The sequence below is a fragment of the Sinohyriopsis cumingii genome, chromosome 19 (genome assembly GCF_028554795.1).
Source record: "Sinohyriopsis cumingii isolate HCF-2022 chromosome 19, ASM2855479v2, whole genome shotgun sequence".
In the NCBI taxonomy this organism is placed as follows: domain Eukaryota; kingdom Metazoa; phylum Mollusca; class Bivalvia; order Unionida; family Unionidae; genus Sinohyriopsis; species Sinohyriopsis cumingii.
The window spans coordinates 2,602,835-2,619,859 of NC_142979.1; the positions used below are offsets into that span (position 1 = coordinate 2,602,835).

The 17,025-nt window shown below is 32.6% G+C and overlaps 1 long non-coding RNA gene across 1 annotated transcript; it reads right to left on the reverse strand.

Moving 5' to 3' along the window:
* Positions 1–3,597: 3,597 nt before the first annotated feature.
* LOC149775061 (uncharacterized) lies at positions 3,598–16,996 on the reverse strand. Its single transcript, XR_016416441.1, has 2 exons — positions 14,186–16,996; positions 3,598–12,901 (listed from the first exon to the last, which is right to left on the reverse strand). It is a non-coding gene; the product is annotated as an uncharacterized LOC149775061 (long non-coding RNA).
* Between the last annotated feature and the right edge of the window lie 29 nt (positions 16,997–17,025).

Below are 17,025 nucleotides of genomic sequence, written 5' to 3' on the forward strand. Positions count from 1 at the left end.
GTGCAAATAATTAGGGCCTTTCTTTGTATGCTATCTAGTTTTTTGAGGTTATTTTGCGGTGCCGAGTTGTAAATTTGGCATCCGTAATCTAGTTTAGATCTAATTAACGATTTATATAAAGCTAGTAAGGTTTCTTGATTGGATCCCCAGGTGGTTCCTTTAAGGGTTGTAAGGAGGTTAAGGTCTTTATTACACCTTTTGACTAGTTCGTTTATGTGGTGTCCCCAGTTTAGCTTGGAGTCATAATGCATTCCTAAAAATCGTGCTACATTTACGAATTTAATTTCTTGATTTTGGATGGTGAGTTTGGGAAACTGATTTTGTAATTTACGTTTGGTGGTGAATAATACTGCTATGGTTTTTTCATGGGATATTTTGAAACCCCATTTATCAGCCCATTTCCCTATTTTGTTTAAACTTGTTTGAATATCGCTGATTACTTTGTGGTTGGAAGGGTTTCCTGCTCTCCATAATCCACTATCATCAGCAAATTGTGAGAGTTCAATTAGTTTTGATGTTAAGTTGGTGTCCAAGTCATTAATCATGATGTTGAAAAGGGTTGGGCTGAGTACGCTCCCTTGTGGTGTACCGTTTTCAAGTGTGTGTGGTTCAGAGTAGGTGTCGCCGACTCTGGTTGATATTTTACGGTCAGCGAGGAAGTTTTCAATGAATTTAAACATTCGACCTGTGATGGCGTAGTGGTTGAGTTTGGCTAATAAGCCTTTGGTCCATACAAGGTCGAATGCCTTTTCGAGGTCAATAAATACTGCAATTAAATTTCTATCAGCTTTGCGTTTGGAGTTGAACGCCAATTTAATTGCGGTTTCTAATCGTATTAGTTGATCCGTGGTGGATCTTTTGTTTCTAAATCCGCATTGATTATCGGAGATTAAATTATTGCTCTCTAGGTGGTGTTTGAGTCGGTTGGTGACTATGGTTTCCATGATCTTACAAATGTTGTTTGTTAGGGAAATGGGTCTGTAGGAGCTAATATCGTTAGGGTATTTTCCTTGCTTGGGTATTGGAATGAAATGAGAAAAGTAGGGGATGGTTTCTTTCACGTCCGCACGATGTTAGGTCATGATCTAGGTAATATCAATTTTATGTTTTGGGGGATGTTTTCCTTCACGTCCACGCTTTTCGTATAAGAACCCACAGTATTCGTCGTTCAAACCATTCTACAGAGAAGATGGCTTCGAACCACCTCGATAAATTTCAAACATTGCAAGACGTCCTTGACAATTTGGGCATGATAGAACAAATGCTAGTACGACTCAATGAAGACCACTATTCTTATAGTGCGCATAGAGTAAAAATGGAGATTAACAACTTAAGAAAAGCAAAGGACATGATAAGTGGTGTGATGAAGGAAATAAACGAGGAGAAGGAGGATGAAGAGGAAAGGATAAGAATAAGAAAATGGAATGAAAAAATTGAAAAAGAAGAAGAAAATGAGAAGAGGAAGAAAGAAGAGGAGGAGGAAGAGAAGAAAGAAGAGGAGGAGAAAAAAAAGAAGAAAAAGAGTGTAGGTGAGAAAATAAGAAGTTGGTGGAGAAAAAGAAGAAATTAGAAGCAGAAGAAGAAGAAGAAACCAAAGGCCCTTTTCAGGGCCAGCCATATTTCTCGAAAAGAGAATGACTTTTCAATTGCCTACCCCTTTATAAAAATTTTAAAAAAAAAAATCCCATGTTCAATTCCCCTTGTCCCTAAAGTAGTTTTTTTTCTAACATGTTCAATTCACCTTTGTCCCTAGACAAACCCACACTTTATTCCCATGTTCAATTCCCCTTGTCCCTAGACAGACCCAAACTCTATTCCCCATGTTCAATTGCCTTTGTCCCTAGAATCGATATTTTTTTTTCCATTGTTCGAATGCCTTTGACGCTAATCTCAATATTTCCTTTTTTTTTCCTTTCTCCAATGTTAAATTCCATTGACGCTAATCTTACCCAGGGTTTTTTGCCCATGTTAAATTTCCATTGACGCTAATCTCGCCCAGGGTGGTTAATGTTAAATTTCCATTGACGCTAATCTCGCCCAGGGGGTGTTTTTAATGCTAATTCCCATTGACGCTAATCTCACCCCTTTCACTACTCACGGACTTTCATAAGGGAGTTACTACTTAATCACTCTATGTACTGATTGCACACAAGTGCAAAAAATGAGCAACCATGCATATGGTCCAGCTAGAGATTTACCGTATGTATCCGAAAAGAGTCAAACCATATTTTGATATATGATATGTGGTATACATACACATACGAGTGACAGTGAGAATTGGTTTTATTTAGAACTATTAATATATGTGACAATGTTAATACCTTTTTAAAACAAAAAAGATTTATGCAGAAATTATCTTTATGCTAAATGAACTTTATTTACAATACCAACAATAAGTTATTTTAATTAGCGTATTAGTTAAATTTACGTTTTATTTAATTGTATATACATTATTATTATTAAAAATGTTTACTAAACAAGTGCAAAGATAAAACGAAGCATATTATTTTTTTAAAAAGAAGTGTAATTGCAAACAATAATACTGAGAGTATCTGCCAAATCTGTATGATTAATGCCGTTATAATGAAACATCATGTCATCACCATTTCCTTTCGTAATTTGCTTGATCAGTGCTCCCTTAATTAATTTGATTGCAAACGTTAATAAAGGAATCGTCTGACCATGAACTGGCAGAACCTGTTTTATCGATACCATTATAATTAAAGCATTTTGGATGTCATTTACCAATTTACGGACATGATAAAACATATATGTACTACATTCAATATTGGAACCGTATTTCAACCACTTTTCAATATATTAAATATTGGAACATTATTTCAACCTCTTTTCCAGCAGGCAAAAAAATAATTCCGGTACAGGTATATTAATACTCAAACTGTATAACCTTTTAGCTCATACATATTCCGGGTTTCTTAGCAACGAAATATTAAATATCCATAATGTTTTTCTTTTAATTTGTTTTTGGGAAAACTATTTTTTTTTACAGGAGATTTATCTGGTTCAACATTTACATTTCCAAAAATTGTAAAAAAGTAAGATTAACGAGATCCGAGATCTAATAATCCTCAATCAACAAAAAATTGCGACACAAGAAAAGTCGAGTCTGGTTTGTTTTATGCGAGTACTTTCTACCAAGTAATTCCGTGGATCCCGTAGTATGTTCTCTCAGTACATGTACAGCTACTAAATTATGTTCCATAAATACAGTTAAGACAACTTCTTTTGTTCTTGTATTATTTACATTATTCTAGTTAAAAATATCCATCACAAGATTGAATTCTCCTCTGTAACATGATAATTTTTAAAATGCAGTAGATCTGTTTTAATCTCAAAGTGAAAATTTGGGCTGTTTTAGCTTTGATCCGTAAATATTAATAAGTGTAGATATATGGTTTCCACGTTTATTGCGCAGGGTTATCCTTCCTTATTTCATTGAAATCTAACTGAAATTCTTGTTCAATAATATAGCTACTACTCTTGTATTGCCAGAGTAAAAACTAAACAAACCCGCATTCATATCCCCAGGTAGTGTGTGTAATTTAAAATAAAAAAAAAAAATTGTATATCTTGAAGAAAGTGTATTTAATATGTTTTATTCTTAACAAATTTAAATACATCTCGACATTTCTTGTGATCATCCAACCCCTGATGATTCAAGTCTGCACCATTTATTGACTCATACATAAAAATATTAAATTATGTTTTGTGTGCAGAAACCATACAGAAAATTATATGTGGCTGATAACATGCAACAATAATGGCGTATATTGTATAATACAAGCATACTGCTGTTAAAGTTGGTATCATAACAGTTACTCAAAGACTAGACCAATAAAGGACATCATTAAATTAAAAAATGCAACAGAGAAATAAAAAAAAAGTGAAAGAAAAACGAAAAACAAACTAAACAAAACACAATTGGAATTGTAGTTATTCTGACAGTCTAACTACAGCCAATGTAAATGGCAGGCATAAGTCTACAAGCATATATATGATAATATTACGAAGTACGTGTCTAATGTGCTTCCAAATGCAAAATGTCACACATTGTATCAAGCCAAGATGTATAAAAAGAGAGTCTTTATTATATGATCAACATGACGCTTCTCCTTTGTGGTAAATAATTCATATTTCTTATAATATTTTGCCACATTAAGAAGAAAAAGAAAAGAATAAATGAACATGAAGATAAGGAAGAGAATGAGATAATAAAGAAAGTGGGTGAAGAAAAGATGTTGAACAGAAGGAGAGAAAAATAAATTAGTGTTCCTTACATTGGTTATCACAATATTCGAGAGACAAGACAATCTGCTGTGTTTTTTTCTTCTTCTAGTACCTAACAAATGTTATATAAAAATAAACGAATTTAAACTTGTTCGTCTTTTCATCTTTTCGTTTATTCTTCTGACGCTTTCTTTCATGCCTCATCTTTTGTTTGATAACGCGTGTGCTCATCTGTAAAAAAAAAAAGTAAGACTAAGGGGATCCGAGATCTAATAATCCTCAATCGACAACTGTTTTAAATATCCAGTTTTAAAACAGCGTAATATTTATTCAGTAACTTGGAGCTGGTGCACTTACAATGCTAAAATTTGTAAAACTCGCCTTATGCTTGAGAAGGACCCAGTAGCTTTCAGAGAGGAGCCATACCATTTTAATGAGTTTGAATATCGGGTGATAATGCCTATTTATTTACATATCTGGACGGGATAAAATCGTACTCAAAGCTAGTTCTGTTGAAGAAAAACATTCAAGAGAATACACGTGTTCATTTATTATAGTAAACATAAAACAGATATACTGGAAAAGATACGGATTGAAATGATAACTTGAAAATAAGTAGTATATATTCTGATAGCAAGAGGGTTATAAGAGCGCTGTAAGGGGAAGGAATATATTACGTATGTAGTGTTAGTAAATACATACAATTGTCACAGGATAAATTCACCGTGCAATTCAGTAGGTCTCGTAAACTTTAAGTTTGAAAGAATTAAACAAACTTCGCAAATTGATGAAATAAACAAAAAAGTAGGTTTGTTAATACAAGCATAAAGCATCCACTGGATATTTTTAAAACCGTTTTGAAGAAACGCGTTGAGGACGTCATAACCTCACCAAATGTACTTTTTGCAAAGTAAAGACCAGTATTTAGCACCAGTTTACTGCGATCATCAATGTCTAGTTGCGTATACAAATATTAATCAGTTGCAGGGAAAAAGTTAAATCTGAAAAAAAGATGTTAAAAATATTAGCTGAATGTAATGGTTAACTGAACAGTTCATCTAAACATTACACAAGCAAGACAGAGAATATTATCGAGACAAAGAATTTAAGCAAATCACTTGACTGACTAGTGGCAAGCAGACGTTATTAAACATGCAAGCACATTAAAAGTAAGATAAGATTTAACTACAATTTGACAGTTATATGTATATTCTTAAACTACGCATGGGCTAAAAATCCAAAGCGAAAAAGAAAGATAGCATATACGATTCCTTTAGGAAAATCATAAAAGTGCGCAAACTTGAAAAGATACAATTTGAAGAGTGAAACGAATTTGACAACAGTTAAGATAAGGATCTGCTGGTAAAGAAACCATAAAATTTGTTTAGCTATTCAGAGAAATTAGTTGTGAATAATTTAAAAATTAACAGAGCACTAAATATAAGAATTGGGAAATACTTCACTCAAAATAAGACAGAAAATTGGCTAATGTTTCACGAAAAACTGTTTGAAAGATACAGCAGTAAAACTTATCATAGATCAATCTGATTGAAGCAGGCAAGGAAGAAAACAGATCAAACGTTTGTAACAAACTTTCGCTTCTTTGGCAACTGATATATTTGGAACGTATGCCTGTAAAATCGGCAAGACAGTCAGAATTTTGAAATAAAAAACAATCTTTGAAAAGTACTACATTTCTAACTTACCGTATAAGTGTTTAAAATAACCAAGCAATTTTCGGGGATGATATTTTTTTTTTCAAAAATGGAACACACGAAAGAAGTTGGATATTTAGTACAGATTTTAAATACGAGAGTTATCTCTGTACAACAAGCACGGTGACACACATAAAGTTCACAAGATTTATAACATTAACTGTATGAGCAGTAAAACTGCATATTTGTGAAATATAAAGTATATGAACCGGGTTTAAAATATATAATTAAAACAAGGACACCCCTACCCCTTCCGGAGATCACTGAAAATAGTATGCAAATGGAGGTATCATGGTGAATGATAATGTGTAAATTAGAATGTGACAGGCTTAAATAAAGTACCGCATTTGAATATGAGCTAGCAAGAGCATTTGTGTTCATCAGGATACCAGCAAAAAATGCTATCACGAGTAAATAACAAAATCCTAGACAGCGTAACAAGAAGGCTACTACCTAGATAATGCTATTGCATGGTCAGTTAAGGAAGAAGTAAAAAGAGGCAACATTATAAAATGAGGTTGGTTCAACCAACGTCTCAAACAGTTTAAAAACTACAGTGTTAAAACTTTCAACACTTATTCCTCATCCACTTGCTAGACCTATTACAAAATTTGCAACAGACAAAGGAACAATTGGTGGAGTCGTAAATATTGCAGTGACTGTTACACTGTTTTCTTTAAGCACCTGCTTCAATCTATTTTGCTTCAACCTTTCAATAGATTGCTTAAGTGTTTTTCCTCCTGAAATCTCTATCCAGCTGTGTTAGATGCCAACATAATTGCACTTTGTGGTTTCATCTAGCTGTACTTGCGATGCAGGTTGTTTTATTATTTGGGGTGTGTTTTAACTTACTGTATCTGCTTATGATACACTTTAACATTATACATCAAGGATTAGATATCCGACATGACAGCTTCTAAATGTTTGAGTTTTGTTACTTTCAAGTTTTCAGTGGAAGTCCTCAATTGTTGTCGTGGTCTATCTTGTCTCATTACTGTCTATTATTAGTATCTCCTTGAGCAGCTTTATTTGTTAACTTTCTAAACAAGGTATTATCTAACGGATAATTAGGGTCTATCACATTGCCATTCTTGCTGTGTTCTGATGGAACATTCTCAATAGGTAACACCCATTTATCGGCTTGTTTTTTTTTTCTTCTTCTCTAAACTAATTTAATCAACTATTCCTTTCAGGCCCGACTGATATATTGCCGCTAGCAATAATGTTATGTCACAAACCTCGAAATTGGAATATGTTTCATTATAGAGTACTTTTTTTATTGAAAAAAGTATTTCTTTCCAATTCATATTCTAATTCTTTTTTTTTTCTAGGGCCTTTATCTATGTCTTTCTTGTATAAATAGTGAATTTGGGGTGAAACACTAACATATTTACAAAGAGTAAGATTTTCAAAGAGCCTTGGACATTATTCAGAAACAAATGTCTAGCAAGATTTACAACACCTTCAACATAAAATCAGTTTTGTGCATATATTAAATTATCATTACACAAATGGGTTTCAACTAATTTATCTCTACAAACACGTAAAGCTGTAAACATGAGCTGAATATAGCAAATATAACATACAAAGAGATAGGTTACTGCATTTTTATGGGAAAATATGAACAAGTTTTTCGGAAAATACTGCAAGATCCTGCGTAGTACATTATTGTTCAGAAAAAAAGAATTCATATTTTCCTATTCGAATGCAGTAACCTTTTTAGGATATGCTCATTTTATTTAACTACCTAAGGCTTAATAATAAAAACATTACAAGAAATAACATAATTGAATTTATACTTTATTCCAAAATAAATTCACAACCGTAGATTCATCAATACACAGTAACAGTATTCATGCGCTCTACATCAGCTTAAAAAAGAAATGACGTTTTGGTCTACTTAAAATTGATATTTATAGTCATATTCTGAATGAATGCTCATGGATTTTGTTTCTGTGTTGATAAATATGTGTATAAATGTAAGTATATGTATTACCATTCTTGTTATCAGCTAAAGAAAACATGCCTATACCCTGTCACTTGTATCTCGCTGTTGAAGGACCCCAACTAGTCCTGTATCATAGAGTGTGTCTTCTATCGCTAGTCTAACATTGTATCAAAATAGTTACTAGGAGAAAATCGAAAAGCAGCTATTGCACGACACTCCATTTACCCAGCGGAAATAATATTTTTAGTCGTCTTGGCATATTGGCTCTGAGGCTTTGAGTTTCCTACCAAAACCTTCAGTTTCATTTTCTTCTTCTAGAATATGGTATTTTGACAGACTTCTAAAACGGTACATCTCTGATAGATATGCAATATGCCTTGGCCTCAATATGCTTTTCTATACTGTTTTATTTTAGACCCTAGAGAGCACTCGTCATAGCCTTAACCATTCTATTTGCGAAAAGATATGAATATTCTCCTGATAACTGTTTCAGTGATCAGAACGGTATTTTAAATTACTGTGTCTCTCACGTTTGTTGTTGACATTGCGAATATCACGTTGCGAATATCACATTCGTTCGTTTGTTTGTTTGAAAGTTTCGTTTCTTACTCAGTGAACTCATCCACATCGTTAACTTTATCATCTATACTTTCAAATGGACCAAACAGCTGCTTTATTTCATTCACCAACAAATTTAATCAACCAAAACTTAAAGTGTCTACTACAAAAGTGTACATTATTTGTTTACAAAGTAGTTCCTACTTTACTATATTATATTTAGGAACACGTGTCGCGAACGTGCGTGCAATATAAAGCTGTTCAGTATAATTCTGAGAATGTAAACTTAATGGAAACAAAAATGAGCATATACTATATGGTAATTATTTAACGGAAAAATAGTTGGAAAAGTTGGACGCAAAATCAATAAGATCTATTAAACATTTGCTAGATGCTATACTTTACACTGTGAATTCACTGGTCAGCATGATTCCTTCCAAATGACAACATAGTCAGTTTACAGATGGAAGTTAAAGATGACCGCTTGATGTTTAATGGTAACAGGCACTTCGTTGAATATTTGCCATTGTGATTATCTGTGATTGCAAAGGGTGCAAGTTTCATAACTTTGAAACATATTAATTTTGAAATTAAGGAAATATGAAAAAGGTTTGATAAATAAGATGTGTGTTGGGGCTTTGTAGTTGATGCACTTCCACAATGAAACACAATTATTACAGTAGTTGTCATTTCAAATGTTTCCGCTTATCGCATGTTATCTTACAGGGCACATAGATTAAGCAATGCTAATTAAGACCAAGTCTTTTCAGTAACGATGTTAGCAATCAAATTGTAGGATTCAAATTGCAGGATTAATATTTGTTGATATGGTTTGTTACTTCGTTTTTGGAAGACACTTTTCACCGATCTTTTTATGTTTTCATTGGTTTTCATATGTACACTCTGTGGCCGGTGGGAATGTTTATCTGTTGAATTGGATCAAAAAGGTTGATCTAGATATATTGTTATGACATGGTTTATATCATAACAAGGGTGTCACTAATAATAGTGAAGATACGACTACATGTTTGGGGAATGAGGTACGGACCCGCTGTAAGGAAAAGACAGAGCTGTTCTGACTGGAACAACGAATTCTTATATATATATATATATATATATATATATATATATATATATATATATATATATATATATATATATATAAAATACTAAATTCTGAAGATACATTTATAAAGCCTTTATATTTAAAATACAAGAAATACATATAAACTTACACTTTCCCATCGTGCTTACCAACTTCACTGTATATATTGATTGGTAACGTTTAGAATGTAATATAGATAGTTAAATCTCACAAAAATGATGGAAAATATGAACTTTACCGTTAAAGTCTCAAATATTAAAAAGTACATATTCTTTAAAGAAGTTTGCGAATGCAGACGATTCTTACCTGTAAGGAAAACACAGAGCTGTTCTGACTGGAGCAACGAATTAATTCTTCGTAAGCCTGATTCGCTATTTATACAGTTTTTCGTTTGCTCAATGGTAGTGAGAACATGCCCTTTGAACTTTTCCATGGCGATCGTGTGTACCATCTGCGCAACGCATTCAATATTGATATATTAATAATTTGCATGTTCTGCAGCTTCCCTCCAAATCTAAACTGATGACATTTAGATACGAGCGAAATGTATTTTGTGTTGACAATTGTTGATTTTTAGTTACGAGCAAAATGTACTTTGTGCTGATAAATGTTGACATTTAGTTACGAGCGAAATGTATTGTATATTTTGTGCTGACAATTTGTTGATATTTAGTTACGAGCGAAATGTATTGTATTATTGTATGGGTTTATGCACCTGCTTGTGAAGTGCGATCTTTATAAAATAGCATACAGTTATATTTCACAGATATATAAATTTTATTTCCATATATTTTAGTGAAATATTAATTAATGAAAAATTACTTTTAATACAATTTAGAATAAATTTCAATCCTAATACTTTTACTTAAAGTTCTGTCCTAATAATACCCTCCGGGTCATTTGAGCCGAGTCCTCGAGGCTCGACAGAGGAAAAAATAAATTACATTCAAAAAGGTGAAAGATCAAAAATACAATAATATTTGAAACAGTCGGTAAAATTCACAATATACAATGAAAAAAAAACATTGCCAGACATTTAGTGAAGTTCAAAAATACAATGAGAAAACTGCAAAATACTCAGTAAAATGCAACCAAAAAAAGAAGAAAAAAAAGATACATTGAAAATTACATTGCAAAGTATTTAGTAAAATTCAAATAAAAATAGAATGAAAAGGACACTTCACGACATTCGATAAAAGTCAAAATTACAAGCAAAAAATCATGGCACGACACCAAATAACAACTGAAAAGGTAAACTGACAAAAAAAGTTTTAAAATATTACAATAAAATTCTACGTTATTTACATTTACGACTAGTCTTTTTAAATAATTATAGCACTAATATTAGTATGCAGTTCTTGTTTTCTTTATTTTTCTTTTTTTTATATTAGTTTGCTCCTTTTTTTTGTTATTATCCTTTTTTTACTTGTGTAACATCAGCAGAACATATTTATGGGTGACTGATGTAATTAATTTTGCTTCAGCCACGTGTGGTGAAATGAATTCTCATTCTTCTGGATATTACAAGTGAAACGATATTGAATTTATCTTCCTAATGCATACATACTATCAGCAGTGAGATACCAGCGACATTGAAGTAAAAATGTTTGCGAAGAGAATGGCGTAATAATTTGTTATTAACCAAGAGTAATGAAAGTGAAAATTTGAGTGCTGTGTTAGTCCTACCCTAATAACAATGACCTCTGTTCACTTGCAATCAAACCTGGACCTGCGCGTGTATGGAATAGAAATCGCATTTAAACCAACCGAAGAGTAATAAGTGACAATATCATTATAATCGTAACACTGGTTCGGTGAGTTCCAGTGCAACTTTGAAATGGGGCTGTATTACCGACGTTACCTGTAACGCATGAAAGAGAATGTATCGCCGTTTTCGTTTCAAACAAATTTGACTTAGAAGTTGGCCGTATGTAGGCCAATAGCTCCTCGTGTCTTATGAGAGCTATGCAACGCGGAAAACTGGTTTCGAGAAATCGCTTCGACACTTTGACTAATTTAGCATTTTAGCACACATATAAACATATATAATGAACAACACGACAACATCATTTGATGTTGCCAAGCCAGGGCAGGAAGCTCCTCTTCCGACTGGTTTGAAGGCATTCGAACCGTTTCAATGGCGTTATCGCCAAGACACAATACCATAAGGTACACATTCATACGAGTCGTATGAAAACATGAGAGAGAAACCTCAATAACATTATCGAACCCCATTGGGCCGACAAGATAAACATCTGCATCAATATGTTTGAGACGGCTAGACGGAAATTACAATTCTCCATAAGATAGGCAATTACGGTAAGACCTTGTCATGTGTTTATGCAGCGAAATATGTATACACTGGTTTTAAATTTAAGTACGAACAGATTTGATGTAAAAACTTAGTCCATGGAATGCATGTTAAAACAGTAGGTTCATATACACTCTCTGTAGTAGAAACCTTAGCAAACGCGATAAATGTTACTGAAGAAGGTATATAAAAAGTTATTGTTACTATATAAGAAATCAAATACAGCATATATTAGATACGCTTTTGGAAATATTTTGAAATTAACGCACTAACCTTGTAATTTTGCATTTTAAGAAACAAAATATGGTAATACAAAAACATATCTATGTGGGAATTACCACAGTCCAGAAATATTCTTTTTAAGCAACTAATTATATGTTAATGAATAGTAAACAATACACGTATTTTCTGTAATACAGAAAGAGTACAATTGGTAAAAGTTAAAGTCACTATCACTGGAGAGAAAATTGTCAATGCGGCCGTCGTTGACGTGGGGCCTGGCGTAGATGTCGCTGTTGGACCCATGGAAATCTCTGTTTATGGCATGGATATATGTATTTCAGCCTGGGTTGTAGGTAGCTCGTCGAATTCGTGGTTGGACTAGGAATGCATTCGATATGTCGGGAATTTCAGGTGTTACCGCAAGAAGAAATATCACCGGCGATGTATATATTTTATGCTGGAAATCGTCTAAGTAATTGTGATATACCTGCAGCTGATGTTTCAGAACAGACCCTTCTTGTGGCAAACAGTACGCAAATCACAGAAGAATCGTCCAGTCGTTCCGGAGTTGATATATCACAGCTGTGTGGCGTGAAGTCTGATGGTTGCAACAGTTTCGGTGCGAGTCTGTTCCGTAGATAATAATTATGCAGAGTGACACCCTTATTCGTGATATTCTCCACTAATCCATTATTCTCCATCAGCTGTTATGACATGCTTTTTCTTCATAACAAGGGTGTCACTAATAATAGTGAAGATACGACTACATCTTTGGGAAATGAGGTACAGAACCGCTGTAAGGAAAAGACAGAGCCGTTCTGACTGGAGCAACGAATATATATATATATATATATATATATATATATATATATATATATATATATATATATATATATATATAGCTAAATTCTAAAGATACATTTATAAAGCCTTTATATTTAAAATACAAGAAATACATATAAACTTACACTTTCCCATCGTGCTTACCAACTTCATTGTATATATTGATTGGTAACTTTTAGAATGTAATATAGATAGTTAAATCTAAATTAACTTTATGATATCCAACGAGTATAAAATTCAATAGTTGCGAATAATGCAACGATCACTTTGAAGAAACGTATCGTGCTAAAATAGGATACTAATTTGGAATAGGTTACTAAGCATTACTCAAGTGTACTTAAATAATCTATTATTTGCAAATTGAATCTAAACATGAAGTTGGTAGCGAATTCTTCTATTCCAATAATACATACCACAAATACAATTAAACATTCCATTATATTATAATATAAAATATAAGAACTCACAAAAATGTTGGAAAATATGAACTTTACCGTTAAAGTCTCAAATATTAAAAAGTACATATTCTTTAAAGAAGTTTGCGAACGCAGACGATTCTTACCTGTAAGGAAAAGACAGAGCTGTTCTGACTGGAGCAACGAATTAATTCTTCGTAAGCCTGATTCGCTATTTATACAGTTTTTCGTTTGCTCAATGTTAGTGAGAACATGCCCTTTGAACTTTTCCATGCGATCGTGTGTACCATCTGCGCAACGCATACAATATTGATATATTAATAATTTGCATGTTCTGCAGCTTCCCTCTGATGAAATATAGATACGAGCGAAATGTATTTTGTGCTGACAATTGTTGATTTTTAGTTATGAGCAAAATGTACTTTGTACTGATAAATGTTGACATTTAGTTACGAGCGAAATGTATTGTATATTTTGTGCTGACAATTTGTTGATATTTAGTTACGAGCGAAATGTATTGTATTATTGTATGGGTTTCTGCACCTGCTTGTAAAGTGCGATCTTTATAAAACAGCATACAGTTATATTTCACAGATATATAAATTTTATCTCCATATATTTTAGTGGAAAAGTATTTTCAATATTATTTAATGAAAAATTACTTTTAATACAATTTAGAATAAATTTCAATCCTAATACTTTTACTTAAAGTTCTGTCCTAATAATATTAATGAAATGATCAGCATTAAGTTCGTTTTGATTAATGATGTCAGAAAAATGCAGGCATATTCGGTATAAATAAAATAATAGAACAATTACCAGTTTTGACTTCGCATGCAATTCATCTTTCTGCTTTACTGAAAAGGAAATTATATTTCCTGTATTTTCAATGAATCTGAAAGTTCATATTTTGGTATTTTTGTTTAATACTTTTATTCATTTATTTGTGTTCTTGTTATTTCATATTCTGCATTATTTTCTGAAGTATGCTTTTGACAAGGCTTATATAAGCGCTGCTTCTGTAACACTCATTTATATCTTTCTTTCGTTTTCATTTGGGTCATGCCTTGAAATCCGTTGTTTCATTAATGTAACTGCTTTTTAAATTATTTTTTTTAACTCCACGTAAATAATGTTGTATCATGTAACTAAAATCTGTACCGCATTTAAACAATGTTCATTTACGTTTATGACTTTTAATTTTCAATAAAATGGAGATAGGACAAGACAAAAATAAATAAGAAACAAAGGTAGCAAAGATCATTCTTCAAATTCCAAAGATACAGGAAGAGTTGAATTTGGTTCTAGGACAAATTGAAAGTTATATTACAATATATCTTTTGACAACTACAACGGTAAAGCATGCATTTAATCAAAGATAATAGAGTTGGTTGCTGGTTACTATGACGTTTCTGAGATATTTTCAAGAAATTCGTATAACCCAAACAACCCCCACCCACATTAGGTTAAGTATATATAAACGACAAGAACGAAACACGGAATGTTTAAATTTCTGTTGAATTTTGCACATTTGAGGTGTGCACGAACCAAGTGAAAGATCAAATGATTGCAAATGATGAAGAAAGTTTTGATTCAGAACATTGCATCACTCCAGGTAACAGTTACAGGATCACAAACTACGCGCCTAGGTTGCCAGAAATCAGTAGTCAAAGACGTATACAGACATCTATGGAATCTGAAATCTAAGTATACATTAATACAAAATCTATAAAACAAATTACAAAGCTGTTTTAATGATACCTATTCTACGTTTGTAGAGTATTTGCCCTTCAATAATGTTTGTTTCATGCAAGGTTAATAACCATTGCAAGCAATTGCAGATGGGCTCAGAAATAAAGACTGGAGATCAGTGAAGAAGCGTATGTGTCATTGAATATTCTAAGTTCCAAATTACACTTCAAACACGAACAATTATGGGTTTAATTATGCTTCAACATGTTACACACAAAATATTATGTACAGAATTATGTCATTGAAATAGCTTATATGCATCTTATTCATCTTCTGTGACACAAATAGCAATGTTGGAAAATATTGAAAGAAAGAATAAATGATTATGTATATATTATGTTTGCATGCACATGATGTGTGCATGGTGCTAACACAAACTAAGGCATTTATCTCAAGAAACTAGAGTTTTCGTTACAGATATCAAATACATAACTACATACTTGATGAAGTCATCATTAATTAGCATAACAATCAGTTCATTTCTTGCGAAATCAGTCATATTTTTTCAGAACTCTTTCCTATTTTGTCTGAAAAGTTCTGCACCCACGTCTGAGTACATTAGCTTGTTGTAATATTGACAAAGAGTGCTTAATTTAAATTAAAAACAAATAGGTATCTGACATATCATATATAACAAAATGTTTAACATCAGCATACCGTCCATTTTCATTGACAGCAATCAGCTTTCCCATCTGCTCACCAAAATAATATGTCCAGCGAATGGTATTAGATCTGAGTTGTTTATGTTCCTTGTCAATTAATATTTTGCTTTCAATAAAATTATGTTTTCTCTGTCTTTGATTTTATATATCCCCATTGGACAAATGTTAGTCTTTTGCCATTTTTCTTTATTTAGTCATCCTCTTCCTTACCATTAGTCATATACCTTTGAAGTATTTGTTTTAGATTTCCACATAAATGTCAAAAGTCAATTGATATTCCTTTGGTAGCCTTATTGCCCAATCAGTATCAACACTCTTGTATGTAAAATGTATGTGCGTCTGTAATTATTTTAAAAAGGCCTCATAAAACTAAAACATATATACATTGTAGTCATCCTGTGAATATCATTATTTAAACAATATCATAGCTTGGATTACTCAAATACACATGTGAGCGAACATGACAAACCTAATCCCTTATGCCGTCTTTTTCAACATACCCTAGGAATTTAATGTATATCAACAATTACTTCCTTGTGCTCATGTTATATTCAAAATGAAAAGTCTGTGGTTACTTCAAAAATGGGATATTTGTCAGAAAAATGGAATATACATTTCCTTGGTTACGATATCATTACACCGATAAAATAAAGAGTTATCTCTCCATTAAGACACATATTTTAGCAGGCTATACAACTTACCTTCACCGCTTAGTACTTGGATCTATCATTAAGTATGTGCTATCTCTGTTTTGACACAGATGGTAATAGGCCATACGACTTACCTTCGCTACTAAGTACTTGGACCTATTGGTCCAGTGACAAAATTGTTAGACCACAAAAATACTGGATAAAGTTCACCCCACCTCTTCTTTTCAAAAATGAAGTCAAATAAAAAGTAACCAAACAATGAAATCAACAAATCTGAAACAATCTGTTTTCCTCCTCCAATACCCCATCGCCCCCGCCACAAAAAATAAAGAAAAGAAACCAGTACGAGCTTTTTTTAAGAACCAAACTTTGCGAGTACTCATACCACCCTAGTCTCGATTGTAATAAACCGCGCACCACGCCATGCTGTAGTATCTCGTGTATCTACGAAAGTGCATATAATAGGTAGAATTGCAAGAAAACTATCATATACAAGGTATAAAAAAAACTTATTTGTTATTCTTCACAGTCATTTATCAGTGTCAGAAGAGGTAAACTTGCTTAAACTATCCGTAACGGATGTTAGTCCTAATGT